We start from the raw sequence: 14219 nt of genomic DNA, 5'->3' as shown, positions 1-14219 counted from the left end.
ATTAAGTCACCTCTCAGCCTTCTCCTCTCTAACGAAAACAACATCAAGTCCCTGAGCCTTTTCTCGTAAGACCTTCCCTCCATACCAGGCAACATCCTAGTAAATCTCCTCTGAACCCTTTCCAAAGCTTCCACATCCTTCCTATAATGTGGTGACCAGAACTGCACGCAGTACTCCAGGAGTGGCTGCACCAGAGTTATGTACAGCTGCAGCATGAACTTGTGGCTCCGAAACTCAATCCCCCTACTGATAAAGGCTAGCACATCATATGCCTTCTTAACAGCCCTATTAACCTGGTTGGCAACTTTCAGGGGTTTATGTACCTGGATGCCGAGATCTCTCTGTTCGTCTACACTACCAAGAATCTTGCCATTAGCCCAGTACTCTGCATTCCTGTTACTCCTTCCAAAGTGAACCACCTCACACTTTTCCGCATTAAACTCCATCTGCCACCTCTCAGCCCAGCTCTGCAGCTTATCTATGTCCCTCTGTATCCTATAACATCCTTCAGCACTATCCACAACTCCACCGACCTTCGTGTCATCTGCAAATTTACTAACCCATCCTTCTACACCCTCTTCCAGGTCATTTATAAAAATGACAAACAGCAGTGGCCCCAAAACAGATCCTTGCGGTACACCACTAGCAACTGAATTCCAGGATGAACATTTGCCATCAACCACCACCCTCTGTCTTCTTTCAGCTAGCCAATTACTGATCCAAACCGCTAAATCACCTTCAATCCCATACTTCCTTATTTTCTGCAATAGCCTACCGTGGGGAACCTTATCAAACACCTTACTGAAATCCATATACATCACATCAACCGCTTTACCCTCATCCACCTGTTTGGTCACCTTCTCAAAAACTCAATAAGGTTTGTGAGGCATGACCTACCCTTCACAAAACCGTGTTGGCGATCGCTAATCAACTTGTTCTTTTCAAGATGATTATAAACCCTATCTCTTATAACCATTTCCAACATTTTACCCACAACCGAAGTAAGGCTCACAGGTCTATAATTACCAGGGTTGTCTCTACTCCCCTTCTTGAACAAGGGGACAACATTTGCTATCCTCCAGTTTTCCGGCACTATTCCTGTCGACAAAGACGACAAGACGACATAAAGATCAAGGACAAAGGCTCTGCAATCTCCTCCCTGGTTTCCCAGAGAATCCTAGGATAAATTCCATCTGGCCCAGGAGACTTATCTATTTTTACATTTTCCAAAATTGCTAACACCTCCTCCTTGTGAACCCCAATTCCATCTAGCCTGGTCGACTGAACCTGACCTCAAGTGCCCTAACTAAGCCTTCATGTCTCATCCTAACATAAGCCTTCTTCTTCCTCTTGACAAGTGCTTCAACTTCCTTAGTAAACCACGGTTCCCTTGCTCGACAACTTCCTCCCTGCCTGATAGGTACATACTTATCAAGGACACGCAGTAGCTGTTCCTTGAAAAAGCTCCACATTTCGATTGTACCCACCCTTGCAGTTTCCTTCCCCATCCTATACATCCTAAATTTTGCCGAATAGCATCATAATTGCCTTTCCCCCAGCTATAATTCTTGCCTTGCGGTATATAAGTGCCTGCTACAGCCAGCCCGCCTCTGGGTCACTCATAAGGATCGCCAGCTCTACTTCGATTCTCCGGAGGAGGCCTGGGCCTTTGTCCAGGCGGAGAAGTTGGACTCGAACTGAGGACTGGGGAATGATGTACATCGTCCGGAGGCTTTGTAATGAAATGACAACCACTTATTGTCACGAGTAGGTTTCAATGAAGTTACTGTGAAAAGCCCCTAGTCGCCACATTCCAGCACCTGTCCGGGGAGGCTGGTACAGGAATCGAACCGGCTGCTGGCCTGCTTTAAAAGCCAGCGATTTAGCCCAGTGAGCTAAACACGCCCCATGGTATCCTTTTGCTTTTATTGGTTGTGTTTGATGATGCCTTTTTGCTTTTCCGCTTTTTGGGGCTGTTATTTATTTATTTGGGCGCTTTTTCGTTTTTTCACTGGTGGAGGGTTGGGGAGCTGTTCGCGGTCCCGCTGGGTCATGTGCCCGTCTTTTTCCCACATGTTGGGTCGGGGTTTGGGATGGAAGCGCGGGTTTTCTTCCCGCGCTGGAGGAGCTGTGGGCGGGACCGGCACTGGGAGGAGGGAATGGTGGTTGTGTTGCATTGGGGGGGGGGGGGGGGGGGGGGTTAGTTGGGATGGTGGGGGCAGCCGGGGTCAGCAGGAGTCGGCTGACTTACGGAAGTATGATAGAAGGGGTTACGCAGCTAGGGGGGCCCTAGCTTGGGGGGGGGCTTTGGGGGGTGGGAAATAGCGGGAGTGGGGGGTTTGGGGGATGGGAAATAGGGGGGGTACCGGGTTGCTGCTGCAGGGGCCGAAGGGGAACTGCTGGTGATGGGGGAGGTTGGGAGGGGGGTCTGCCTCCGTGGGGAACGGGCCGGGGGGTTCTGCGGACATGTGGTGAGCCATGGAAGAGCTATGGCTGACCGGCGCAGAGGGAGGGGGAAGACCCCCCAGATTCGGCTGGTCACATGGAACGTGAGGGGGCTGAATGGACCGGTGAAGCGGTCCCGGGTCTTGGCGCACTTGAAGGGGCTGGTAGCAGACGTGGCTATGCTTCAGGAGACGCACCTTAAGGTGGCGGATCAGGTGAGGCTGAGAAGAGGCTGGGTTGGGTAGGTGTTTCACTCGGGGCTAGATGCGAAGAATCGAGAGGGGTGACGATTTTAGTTGGCTAGAGCTTGTCGTTTGTTGCGTCGAGTGTGGTGGCAGACAGTGGAGGTCGATACGTAATGGTGAGTGGTAGGCTTCAAGGGGAGTGGGTGGTTCTGGTTAATGTGTACGCCCCAACTGGGACGATGCGGGCTTCATGCGGCGAATGTTTTTTTTTTATATAATTTTTATTGGAATTTTTTACAGAAAATATAAAACATAACGACAAACAATGAAATGCAACAAAATAACCCATAATAACTGTGACACCCCCAGACCGTATCGGCGCATGTATCACATCCCCCCACCCCCCCAACCCTAATGAACAACAAAAGAACTTAAAAAATATTAAAATTAAATAAACAAACATAGTCATTGTCGGCCCCCCCCTTTTCCGTCCCCTTTTCCCTCCCCTTTTCCCTCCCCGGGTTGCTGCTGCTGCTGTCCCCGTACCCTATCGTTGAGCCAGAAAGTCGAGAAAAGGCTGCCACCGCCTAAAGAACCCTTGTACCGACCCTCTCAGGGCGAATTTGACCTTCTCTAGCTTAATGAAACCCGCCATGTCATTGATCCAGGTCTCCACGCTTGGGGGCCTCGCATCCTTCCATTGTAGCAAGATCCTTCGCCGGGCTACTAGGGACGCAAAGGCCAGCACACCGGCCTCTTTCGCCTCCTGCACTCCCGGCTCCACCCCAACCCCAAAGATCGCGAGTCCCCATCCTGCCTTGACCCTGGATCCCACCACCCTCGACACCGTCCTCGCCACCCCCTTCCAGAACTCCTCCAGTGCCGGGCATGCCCAGAACATATGGGCATGGTTTGCTGGACTCCCCGAGCACCTGACACACCTGTCCTCACCCCCAAAGAACCTACTCATCCTCGTCCCAGTCATGTGGGCCTGGTGCAGCACCTTGAATTGGATGAGGCTAAGCCGCGCACACGAGGAGGAAGAATTAACCCTCTCCAGGGCATCAGCCCATGTCCCGTCTTCGATCTGTTCCCCCAGTTCCCCCTCCCACTTCGTTTTCAGCTCCTCTACTGACGCCTCCTCCGCCTCCTGCATAACCTTGTAGATATCAGATATCTTCCCCTCTCCGACCCAGACCCCCGAAAGCACCCTGTCGCTCACCCCCCTCGCGGGAAGCGAAGGGAATCCCTCCACCTGCCGCCTAGCAGATACCTGAACATGTTCCCCGGGGGGAGCCCAAATTTCTCCTCCAACTCCCCCAGGCTCGCAAACCTCCCATCAATAAACAGGTCCTTCAGCTGTCTGATGCCCGCTCTGTGCCAACCCTGAAATCCCCCATCAATGTTCCCCGGGACGAACCCCCTTAACGGAGCCTCCATCGAGCCCCCCACTTCTCCCCTATGTCGCCTCCACTGCCCCCAAATCTTGAGGGTAGCCGCCACCACCGGACTCGTGGTATACCTCGTAGGAGGGAACGGCCACGGCGCCGTTACCAGGGCCCCCAGGCTTGTATCGCCACAGGACGCCCTCTCCATCCGTTTCCATGCTGCCCCCTCCCCCTCCATTACCCACTTGCGCACCATCGACACATTGGCCGCCCAATAATACCCCGAGAGATTGGGTAACGCCAGCCCCCCACCATCTCTACCCCGCTCCAAGAAGACCCTCTTCACCCTCGGGGTCCCATGCGCCCAAACAAAGCTCATGATGCTGCTAGTCACCCTTCTAAAAAAGGCCCTAGGGATAAAGATGGGCAAACACTGAAAAAGGAACAAGAACCTCGGGAGAACCGTCATTTTGACGGACTGCACTCTACCCGCCAACGATAGCGGCACCATGTCCCACCTTTTAAATTCCTCTTCCATCTGCTCCACCAGCCTGGTAAAATTAAGCTTATGGAGAGTCCCCCAACTCCTGGCCACCTGCACCCCCAGGTATCTGAAGCTCTTCACTGCCCTCTTAAATGGGAGTCTCCCGATTCCCTCCTCCTGATCACCTGGGTGTACTACAAGTACCTCACTCTTGCCTAAATTTAACTTATAGCCCGAGAAGCCCCCAAATTCCGCTAACAGCTCCATCACCCCCGGCATTCCCCCTTCTTGATCCGCCACATACAACAGCAGGTCGTCCGCATACAGCGATACACGATGTTCCTCCCCACCCCGCACCAGACCCCTCCATCTCCCTGACTCCCTCAACGCCATAGCCAAAGGTTCAATCGCCAGTGCAAAGAGCAAGGGGGACAGGGGGCACCCCTGCCTGGTCCCACGGTAGAGCCTAAAGTACTCCGATCTCCTTCCATTGGTAACTACACTCGCCATCGGAGCCGCGTAGAGCAGCCTCACCCATTTGATAAATCCCTCCCCGAATCCGAACCGCTCCAGCACCTCCCACAGGTACCCCCACTCAACTCTATCAAATGCTTTCTCCGCATCCAGCGCCACCACTATCTCAGCCTCCCCCTCCACTGCCGGCATCATAATAACATTTAGTAGTCTCCGCACATTCGTGTTGAGCTGCCGTCCCTTGACAAATCCTGTCTGATCCTCATGTATCACCCCTGGAACACAGTCCTCTATCCTGGTGGCCAGGATCTTCGCCAGCAACTTAGCGTCAACATTGAGGAGCGAGATAGGCCTGTATGATCCACACTGCAAGGGATCCTTATCCCGCTTCAGGATCAGAGAGATCAGTGCCCGCGACATCGTCGGGGGCAAAGCCCCCCCCTCCCATGCCTCATTGAAAGCTCGCACCAACAGGGGGCCCACCAGATCCGCATACTTTTTATAAAATTCCACCGGGAACCCGTCCGGCCCCGGCGCCTTACCTGACTGCATTTGCCCGATCCCCCTGACTAGCTCCTCCAACTCTATCGGCGCCCTCAGCCCCTCTACCAGCTCCTCTTGAACCCTTGGGAAGCATAGCCTGTTCATGAAGCTCTCCATCCCCCCTCTCCCATCGGAGGTTCTGACCGGTACAGTTCCTCGTAGAAGTCCCTAAAGACCCCATTTACTTCTGTCCCCTTCTACATTACATTCCCACCCCTATCCGTCACTCCACCAATTTCCCTAGCCGCATCCCGCTTGCGGTGCTGATGCGCCAACATCCTGCTCGCCTTCTCCCCATACTCATATACCGCGCCCTGCGACCTCCTCCACTGTGTCTCTGCCTTTCTGGTGGTCAACAAGTCAAATTTGGCCTGCAAACTACGCCGTTCCCCCAGCAACCCCTCCTCGGTGCCTCCGCGTATCTCCTGTCCACATCCAGGAGCTCCCCCACCAGTCTCTCCCTCTCCTTCCTCTCCCTCCTTTCCCTATGGGTCCGTATGGAGATCAGCTCCCCCCGGATCACTGCTTTCAGAGCCTCCCAGACATCCCCACCCGGACCTCCCCCGTGTCGTTGGTATCAAGATACCCCTCAATACTTCCCCGGACCCTCCTACACACCTCCTCATCAGCCAGCAGCCCCACATCCAGGCGCCAGAGCGGGCGCTGGTCCCACGCCTCCCCCATCTCCAGATCAACCCAGAGCGGAGCATGGTCTGAAATCGCTATGGCCGAATACTCGGCATCCTGCACCTTCGGGATCAATCCCCTGCTCAGGATGAAAAAATCGATTCGGGAATAGACCCTATGGACATGGGAGAAAAAGGAATACTCCCGCGCTCTCGGCCTCCCAAACCTCCAGGGATCCACCCCTCCCATCTGGTCCATAAACCCCCTCAGTACTTTGGCCGCCGCCGGTCTCCTACCCGTCGTTGAACTGGACCGGTCCAGTGGGGGATCCAGCACTGTGTTAAAGTCTCCCCCCATGATCAGGCCCCCTGCCTCTAGGTCTGGAATGCGGCCCAACAAGCGCCTCATGAAGCCGGCATCATCCCAATTCGGGGCATATACATTAACCAGCACCACCTTCTCTCCCTTCAGCCTACCCTTCACCATAATATATCTGCCCTCCTTGTCCGACACCACCTCAGCCGCCTCGAACACCACCCTCTTCCCCACCAGAATCGCCACCCCCCGGTTCTTCACGTCCAATCCTGAGTGAAAAACCTGCCCCACCCACCCCTTCCTCAGATGAACCTGGTCCGCCACCTTCAAGTGGGTCTCCTGGAGCATAGCCACGTCCGCCTTCAGCCCCTTCAGATGAGAAATTACCCTAGTTCTCTTAACCGGCCCATTCAGTCCCCTCACGTTCCAGGTAATCAGACGGATCAGAGGGCAACCTGCCCCTCTCCCCCGCCGGCTAGCCATAGCTTATCGACTGCTCGCCCCAGGCCAGCTCGCCCCGCCTGACCCGTTCCCCATGGCGATAACGCCTCTCCTCTACCCCCCCCGGCCCATTCCAGCTCCTTCCTGGCCATTCCAGCAGCAACCCGGTATCCCCCCCCACACCCCCAGGCTAGGACCCCTTCTAGCCGCGACGCACCCTCCATGGTACTTCCGTGAGTCAGCTGACTTCTGCTGACCCGGCTGCTCCTGCCAAAACCCATCTCCTCCCGGCATGGGGTCATCCCCCTCTTGCCACACCTCCTTGGCCCCGCTTCAGCGCGGGAAAGAAAACCAGTAGAGGCCACGCCCCCACCTCCAGCTCCGCCCCCCCTGCCCCGCAGCGCGGACAACCAGAGGAAAGCCCGCGCTTTCACACTGCCACACCCCACCCTTCTGACACAGCTCCTCAAAATCCAGTTTCACCCCAACCCCCAGCCCCGTACCGAAGAGAACATATAAAGCACATGCCCCCAACTTTCCCCACTTACCCCACACCCATACCCAACAGACAAACCCACCCGGAAACAGAGCAAAAAGAAAACCAGCATAAAAAAAACACGTGTCAAAATTGAAGAACAGCAACAGCAAAAACAGCAACGGCCATAGCGTGTCCCCAGACCCGAGTTCGAGTCCAGCTTCTCCGCCTGTACAAAGGCCCATGCCTCCTCCGGGGACTCGAAGTAGTGGTGCCGGTCCTTATATGTCACCCACAGACGCGCAGGCTGCAGCATTCCAAATCTGACCTGCTTGGCATGCAGCACCGCCTTCGTCCGGTTGAACCCGGCCCGCCGCTTTGCCACCTCCGCACTCCAGTCCTAGTAGATTCGCACTATCGAATTCTCCCACTTGCTGCTCCTCTCTTTCTTGGCCCAGCGCAGCACACACTCCCGGTCACTAAATCGATGGAACCGCACCAGCACCGCCCGCGGGGGTTCATTTGCCTTAGGCCTCCTGGCCAGCACTCTGTGAGCTCCCTCCAGCTCCAGGGGCAAATGGAAGGACCCCGCTCCCATCAACGAGCTCAACATCGTGGTCACGTACGACGGGAGATCCGACCCCTCCAGCCCCTCCGCCAGGCCCAGGATCCTCAAATTCTTTCGCCTCGTGCGAACGTCCAGCTCCTCCAAGCGGTCTTGCCACTTTTTGTAAAGTGCCACGTGCAACTCCACTTTCCCCGCGAGGACCACGGCCTCCTCCTCCCTCTCAGCGGCCTGCTGCTGCAATTCCCGAATAGACGCCTCCTGGGCCGTCTGGGTCCCAAGCAGCTTGTTGGTAGTCGCATTCATGGAGTCCAGCAACTCAGCCTTCAGCTCCGCAAAACAGCGCAGAAGAGAGGCCTGCTGCTCCTGCGCCCACTTCCACCAGTCCTTGGGTGTTCCGCCGGCCGCCATTTTGTCCTGCTTCCTCCGCTTTTCTTGGGGAGCTGCTGCAGCTTTTTCCTTTGCCCCACTCCGGGTGAGCACCATAAATTATGGGGAATGCGCCTCTAGACACCTTCCCCCACCGGGATTCGTTGAGACAGCACTGTTTGAGGCCCTCAAATCGGCCCAAAAGTCCTTAAGTAGCGGGAGCTGCGGTGCCGCACCTACAAAGCCGATTTTCTGACCGCTCCACTCCTAGTCCAGGCCATCCACCGGTGGAGAATTTGAGAAGGAGTGTTCCCCCACGGGGAAAAGCCCAAACAGCACCACTGTGAGCCCTTAAAAGAGCCCCAAAGTCCGAAAATAGTGGGAGCCACTGAACGTGCGGCTTAGCTCCGCATCACCGCTACCGGAAGTCCGTCTCCGCTTCTTTAATGGCCTTGGTGAGATCTTTTCACAGTTCTTCCCTCTGCTGCTGGAATTCAGCTTTCATAAAGGCCCTCAGGTCAGCTTGAGACCTATAAGCTGGCCCTTCCCCCGCTAGCATGCTTGCTTTTGTTTGTTGCTGTTCAGACAAATCCTGCACAGTTTCTAAGGGTCTGATAACCAAGAAACATCCTATTCCTGGGGGAAAATACTCCTTGAACCTTCCCCCACGCCTTTTCATCGAAATTCCAACCCATGCTGCCCAAAAAAGAGCTCTTTTCTGCAATCTTAGGCAGGAGCTGCCTCTGTGTGCACACTCACTCCATAATGCACACCCGGACGTCTCCCCATGCGGCGAATGTTGAGCCGGATCCCGGACCTGGAGACGGGGGGCTTGATCTTGGGAGGGGATTTCAATACTGTGTTGGATCCAGCTCTGGACCGTTCGAAGTCAAGGACGGGCAAGAGGCTGTCGGCGGCCTCAGTGCTGAGGGGGTTCATGGATCAGATGGGAGGGGTAGACCCTTGGAGGTTTTTGAGGCCGGGAGGTAGGGAGTTTTCCTTTTTCTCCCATGTCCACAAAGCTTATTCCTGGATTGACTATTTTGTTCTCAGCAGGGCGCTAATCCCGAGAGTGGTGGGGACGGAGTATTCGGCGATAGCCATATCTGACCACGCTCCGCATTCGGTGGACCTGGAGCTGGGGAAGGGGAAGGATCAGCGCCCGCTGTGGAGGTTAGACGTGGGGCTTCTGGCAGAGGAGGAAGTATGTGGGCGGGTCCGTAGGGGTATAGAGGGGTATTTGGAAGCTAATGATAACGGGGAGGTGCAAGTTGGGGTGGTCTGGGAAGCGCTGAAGGCGGTGGTTAGAGGGGAGCTGATATCCATTCAGGCGCACAAGGAGCGGGGGGAGAGGGGGGAGAGGGTTGAGAGGGAGAGGTTGGTGGAAGAAATGGTAAGGGTGGACAGGAGGTATGCAGATGTCCTGGAGGAGGGGCTTTTGAGGAAGCGTCGCAGTCTCCAAGCGGAGTTCGATATACTGACCACCCGGAAGGCGGAGGCGCAGTGGAGGAGGGCGCAGGGGGCGGTGTTTGAGTACGGGGAGAAGGCAAGTCGGATGCTGGCCCACCAGCTCCGGAAGCGGGAGGCAGCGAGAGAGATAGGGGGAGTCACAGATGCAGGAGGGAAACTGGTGCGGAGTGGCAGGGACATTAATGGGGTGTTCAGATCCTTTTACGAGGGGCTGTACCGGGCGGTGCCCCTAGGGAGGTGGGCGGGATGGACCGCTTCCTGGATAAGCTGGAGTTCCCAAGAGTGGAGGATGAGCGGGTGGAGGGTCTGGGGGCCTCAATCAAGTTGGAGGAGCTGATGGAGGCGCTGGGGAGCATGCAGACAGGGAAAGCACCGAGACCTGATGGGTTCCCGGTGGAGTTTTATAAGAAGTTCTCAGATCTGCTGGGCCCGCTGCTTGTGAGGACCCTGAATGAGGCGAGGGAAGGGGGGGCATTGCCCCCGACAATGTCTGGAGCAATAATCTCACTGATCCTGAGAGGGGAGAGGGGGATAAGGACCCCCTCCAGTGTGGGTCTTACAGGCCGATTTCGCTTCTCAACATGGACGCAAAGTTGTTGGCTAAGATATTGTCCAGGAGGGTGGAAGATGTGGTCCCGATGGTTATCCATGAGGACCAAACGGGGTTTGTGAAGGGAAGGCAGCTGAATGTTAATGTGCGGCGGCTGCTCAATGTTATGATGATGGCGTCGGCGGCTGGGGAGGCGGAAATAGTAGCATCGATGGATGCGGAGAAAGCTTTTGACAGGGTGGAGTGGAACTACCTGTGGGAAGTGTTGAGGAGGTTTGGGTTTGGTGAGGGTTCATTAGCTGGGTGAGGATGCTGTATAGTTCCCCGGTAGCGAGTGTGGTGACGAATGGGAGGAGGTCGGAGGACTTTCGGCTGTCCCGGGGGATGAGGCAGGGGTGCCCCTTGTCTCCCCTGCTCTTCGCGTTAGCGATTGAGCCCTTGGCCTTGGCACTGAGGGATTCGAAGAATTGGAAGGGGATTGTGCAGGGGGAGGAGAAGCACCGGTTGTCGCTGTACGCAGATGATTTACTGTTGTACATCCCGGATCCGGCGGGGGGGATGCCTGAGGTGTTGAGGACACTTGGGGAGTTCGGGGATTTTTCGGGCTATAAGCTCAACGTGGGGAAGAGTGAGCTGTTTGTGCTGCACCTGGGGGACCAGGAGAGGGAGATAGGGGAGCTCCCATTGAACAGGGCGGAGAGGAGCTTTAGGTATCTTGGGGTCCAGATAGCTAGGAGCTGGGGGGCCCTGCATAGGCTAAACTTTTCGAGGCTGGTGGAACAGATGGGGGAGGAGTTTAGGAAGTGGGATGCGCTGCCACTCTCTTTGGCGGGTAGGGTCCAGTCAGTTAAGATGACGGTGCTCCCGAGGTTTTCGTTTCTCTTCCAGTGTCTCCCCATATTGATTCCGAAGGCTTTTTTTAGGAGGGTTAATAAGAGTATTCTGGGGTTCGTGTGGGCGCGGAAGTCCCCGAGAATGAGGAGGGTATTCCTGGAGCGAAGCAGGGAGGTAGGCGGTTTGGCGTTGCCCAACTTGTGTGGGTATTACTGGGCTGCGAACGTGGCAATGATTCGTAGGTGGGTGATGGAGGGGGAGGGTGCCACATGGAAGAGGTTGGAGGTGGCGTCCTGTGTGGGTATGAGTTTGGAGGCATTGGTGACGGCCCCACTCCCACTCCCCCCGGCAAGGTACTCTACGAATCCAGTAGTGGTAGCTTCCCTCAAAGTTTGGGAGCAGTGGAGGCGGCATAAGGGGGAAGTGAAGGCCTCAGTGTGGGCCCCGATACAGGGCAATCAACGGTTTGCACCAGGGAGAATGGATGGTGGGTTTCTGAGTTGGCATAGGGCAGGCATCAGGCGGATGGGGGACCTTTTCCTCGATGGGAAGTTTGCGACTTTAGAGGAGTTGGAGGGGAAGTGGGGCCTCCCCCCGGGACTGCTTTCAGGTAAATGCAGATCAGGGCATTTGTTAAGCGGCAGGTGGCGGAGTTCCCGCGGCTGCCGCCTAGGGGGGTGCAGGATAGGGTGCTCTCGGGGACGTGGGTCGGTGGGGGTAGGATCTCGGCAATTTATCAGGTGATGCAGGAGGAGGAGGCCTCGGTGGAAGAGCTGAAAGCGAAGTGGGAGGAGGCGCTAGGGGAGGAGATAAACGAGGGGACGTGGGCAGACGCCCTGGGGAGGGTGAACTTGTCCTCTTCGTCCGCACGGCTCAGCTTAATTCAGCTGAAGGTGCTGCATAGGGCGCACATGACTGGGGCCAGGATGAGCCGGTTCTTTGGAGGGGAGGACAGGTGTGGGAGGTGTTCGGGAGGCCCGGCGAACCACACCCACATGTTCTGGGCATGTCCAGCGTTGGAGGGGTTCTGGAAGGGGGTGGCGGGAACCTCGTCCAAGGTGGTCGGTTCCAGGGTGGAACCGGGCTGGGGGCTCGCGATCTTTGGGGGTAGCATCGGAGGCGGGAGTGCAGGAGGCGAGAGAGGCCGGTACCCTGGCCTTTGCGTCTCTAGTAGCCTGGCGTAGGATTCTTCTACAGTGGAGGGACGCGAAGCCCCCGAGCCCGGAGGCCTGGATTAACGACATGGCCGGGTTCACCAGGCTGGAGAAGGTCAAGTTTGTCCTGAGGGGGTCGGTACAAGGGTTCTTCCAGCGGTGGCAGCCCTTTCTCGATCTCGATTTTCTGGCAGAGGGTTAGAGGGTTGTCAATCTCAGCAGCAGCAAACCGGCCCGGGGGGGGGGGGGGGGGGGGGGGGGGTGGTAAGGAGGGGTGGGTTAGGGGTATGTTAAGGGTGTTTGTTTTTGCGACTGTTTGCTACTTCCTTCTTTTTTGTATTGATATTATTTTATTGCTTTGTATTGGGGGGGGGGGGTCCTTTTTTCTGGTTATTTTCATACCTTGTTTATTTTATTGTTGGGAGAAAATTTGTTGTTGCAAAATTTGAATTAAAATTATTTTTTAAGAAAGATTCTGCACCCATGCTTCGAGGTCACACACCCCTCGCATTTCAATCTCATTCTGCGCATAGCCAATCAGCCGTTTCAGTCGAACAAAAACTGTCGGTTGAACTCTCAGTGGTTCAAATCGGAGAGGCTGAGGAGATTGGCACTTGTTCCCGTGACGAGTTTGCAGTTGATTAATGTGGCATTCAGCATCACTGGAATTGTCCATTTGGCTTCAATGATATCAGCATCACCATCTGTCAGGTTACTGTCATTCGATGTTGCACCGGTATGCAATTCCATCAATTTATTGGTTCCATCTATCTTTAGGGGAATTGTATTTATTTTGTCAATCGTGTTACTATTGGGGTGAAAGTGCAAACTCCACACAGACAGTCACCTGAGGCTGGAATTGAACCCAGGACCCTGAAGCTGTGAGGCAGCAGTGCTACCCGCTGTGCAATCCACTGTTTAAGTCGGCAACCACAAAGAGTTAGTTGAAGCTAACTCTGCAATATCCACGAAAGCCTTTGTAGAGTTCTGGAGACGGAGCTGTGTTGAGCAGTCACATATCAGGTGCCTCTCCTCCAACGAACCCGAAAATAGGCTCTCTTACTCAAAATAGCCCGCTAAAATCTCCCCTCACCCTAACAAACAATAGTACTGTTGGAGTGAATTTTTGGACTTGGGGGTGCACGCCGGGATTCTTGACTATTGTACGAACACTGAATTCTGCTAAACACAAACTTTGGGGAAAATAAGTGGCCCCTGACCAGGTGCATCCTGTGTATGTAACTGACCCATTGCTCCACAACCACAGGAGCTGGTGACCAAACTGTCAAAATAGCAGCAAAAGAGGAAGAGGCCCTCTTTGTGCGTCACTAACTGAGACACCATAACCAATATATAATCACGATTGTAAAGAGTTGATTGGAACAATGTAACCTAATGTGTAAGGAATTGATTGGAGAAATGTGATCTCAATGTGTTAATAAGGGAATCGATTGGCTCCATGTAAATGAGTACACAAACTAATCCGCTTTTTGAAACTATGTTAAACCAGTGTAAGCCCTGGCTTGAACCAGAAGATGTTTCCACAGACCACAGAGTCTGGGACTCTTCTCCCAGAGCTCTGTAACAAGCTGGAATGCCGCCTGAGCCAGTGAACTGGGCAAGTAGTCAAAGTTCTGACAGCCAGGAATTAGAGTGATTTGGTGAGGCGGCCGGACGGTGAAGTATTCAGTGGATCAGGCAGTCAGACCGAGTGAGTAAGAGACACAATTTCAAATTTGTCTATCTTGCTATTAAACGCGTTGTGATCGGAAGCTGCTCGAGGACCCACACTGAGCCTGAATTAAGAGTGCGATTGAGCCCCGCGTGACGGCCAGAGTTAGTTGGGAATCTGAGACGCATAGACTGCCATGTGTCAACGGTCGAGGTGCCATCACCATAA

Source organism: Scyliorhinus canicula, chromosome 17 (assembly GCF_902713615.1).
Source record: "Scyliorhinus canicula chromosome 17, sScyCan1.1, whole genome shotgun sequence".
Taxonomy (NCBI): Eukaryota; Metazoa; Chordata; class Chondrichthyes; order Carcharhiniformes; family Scyliorhinidae; genus Scyliorhinus; species Scyliorhinus canicula.
This window is presented reverse-complemented; position numbering follows the sequence as displayed.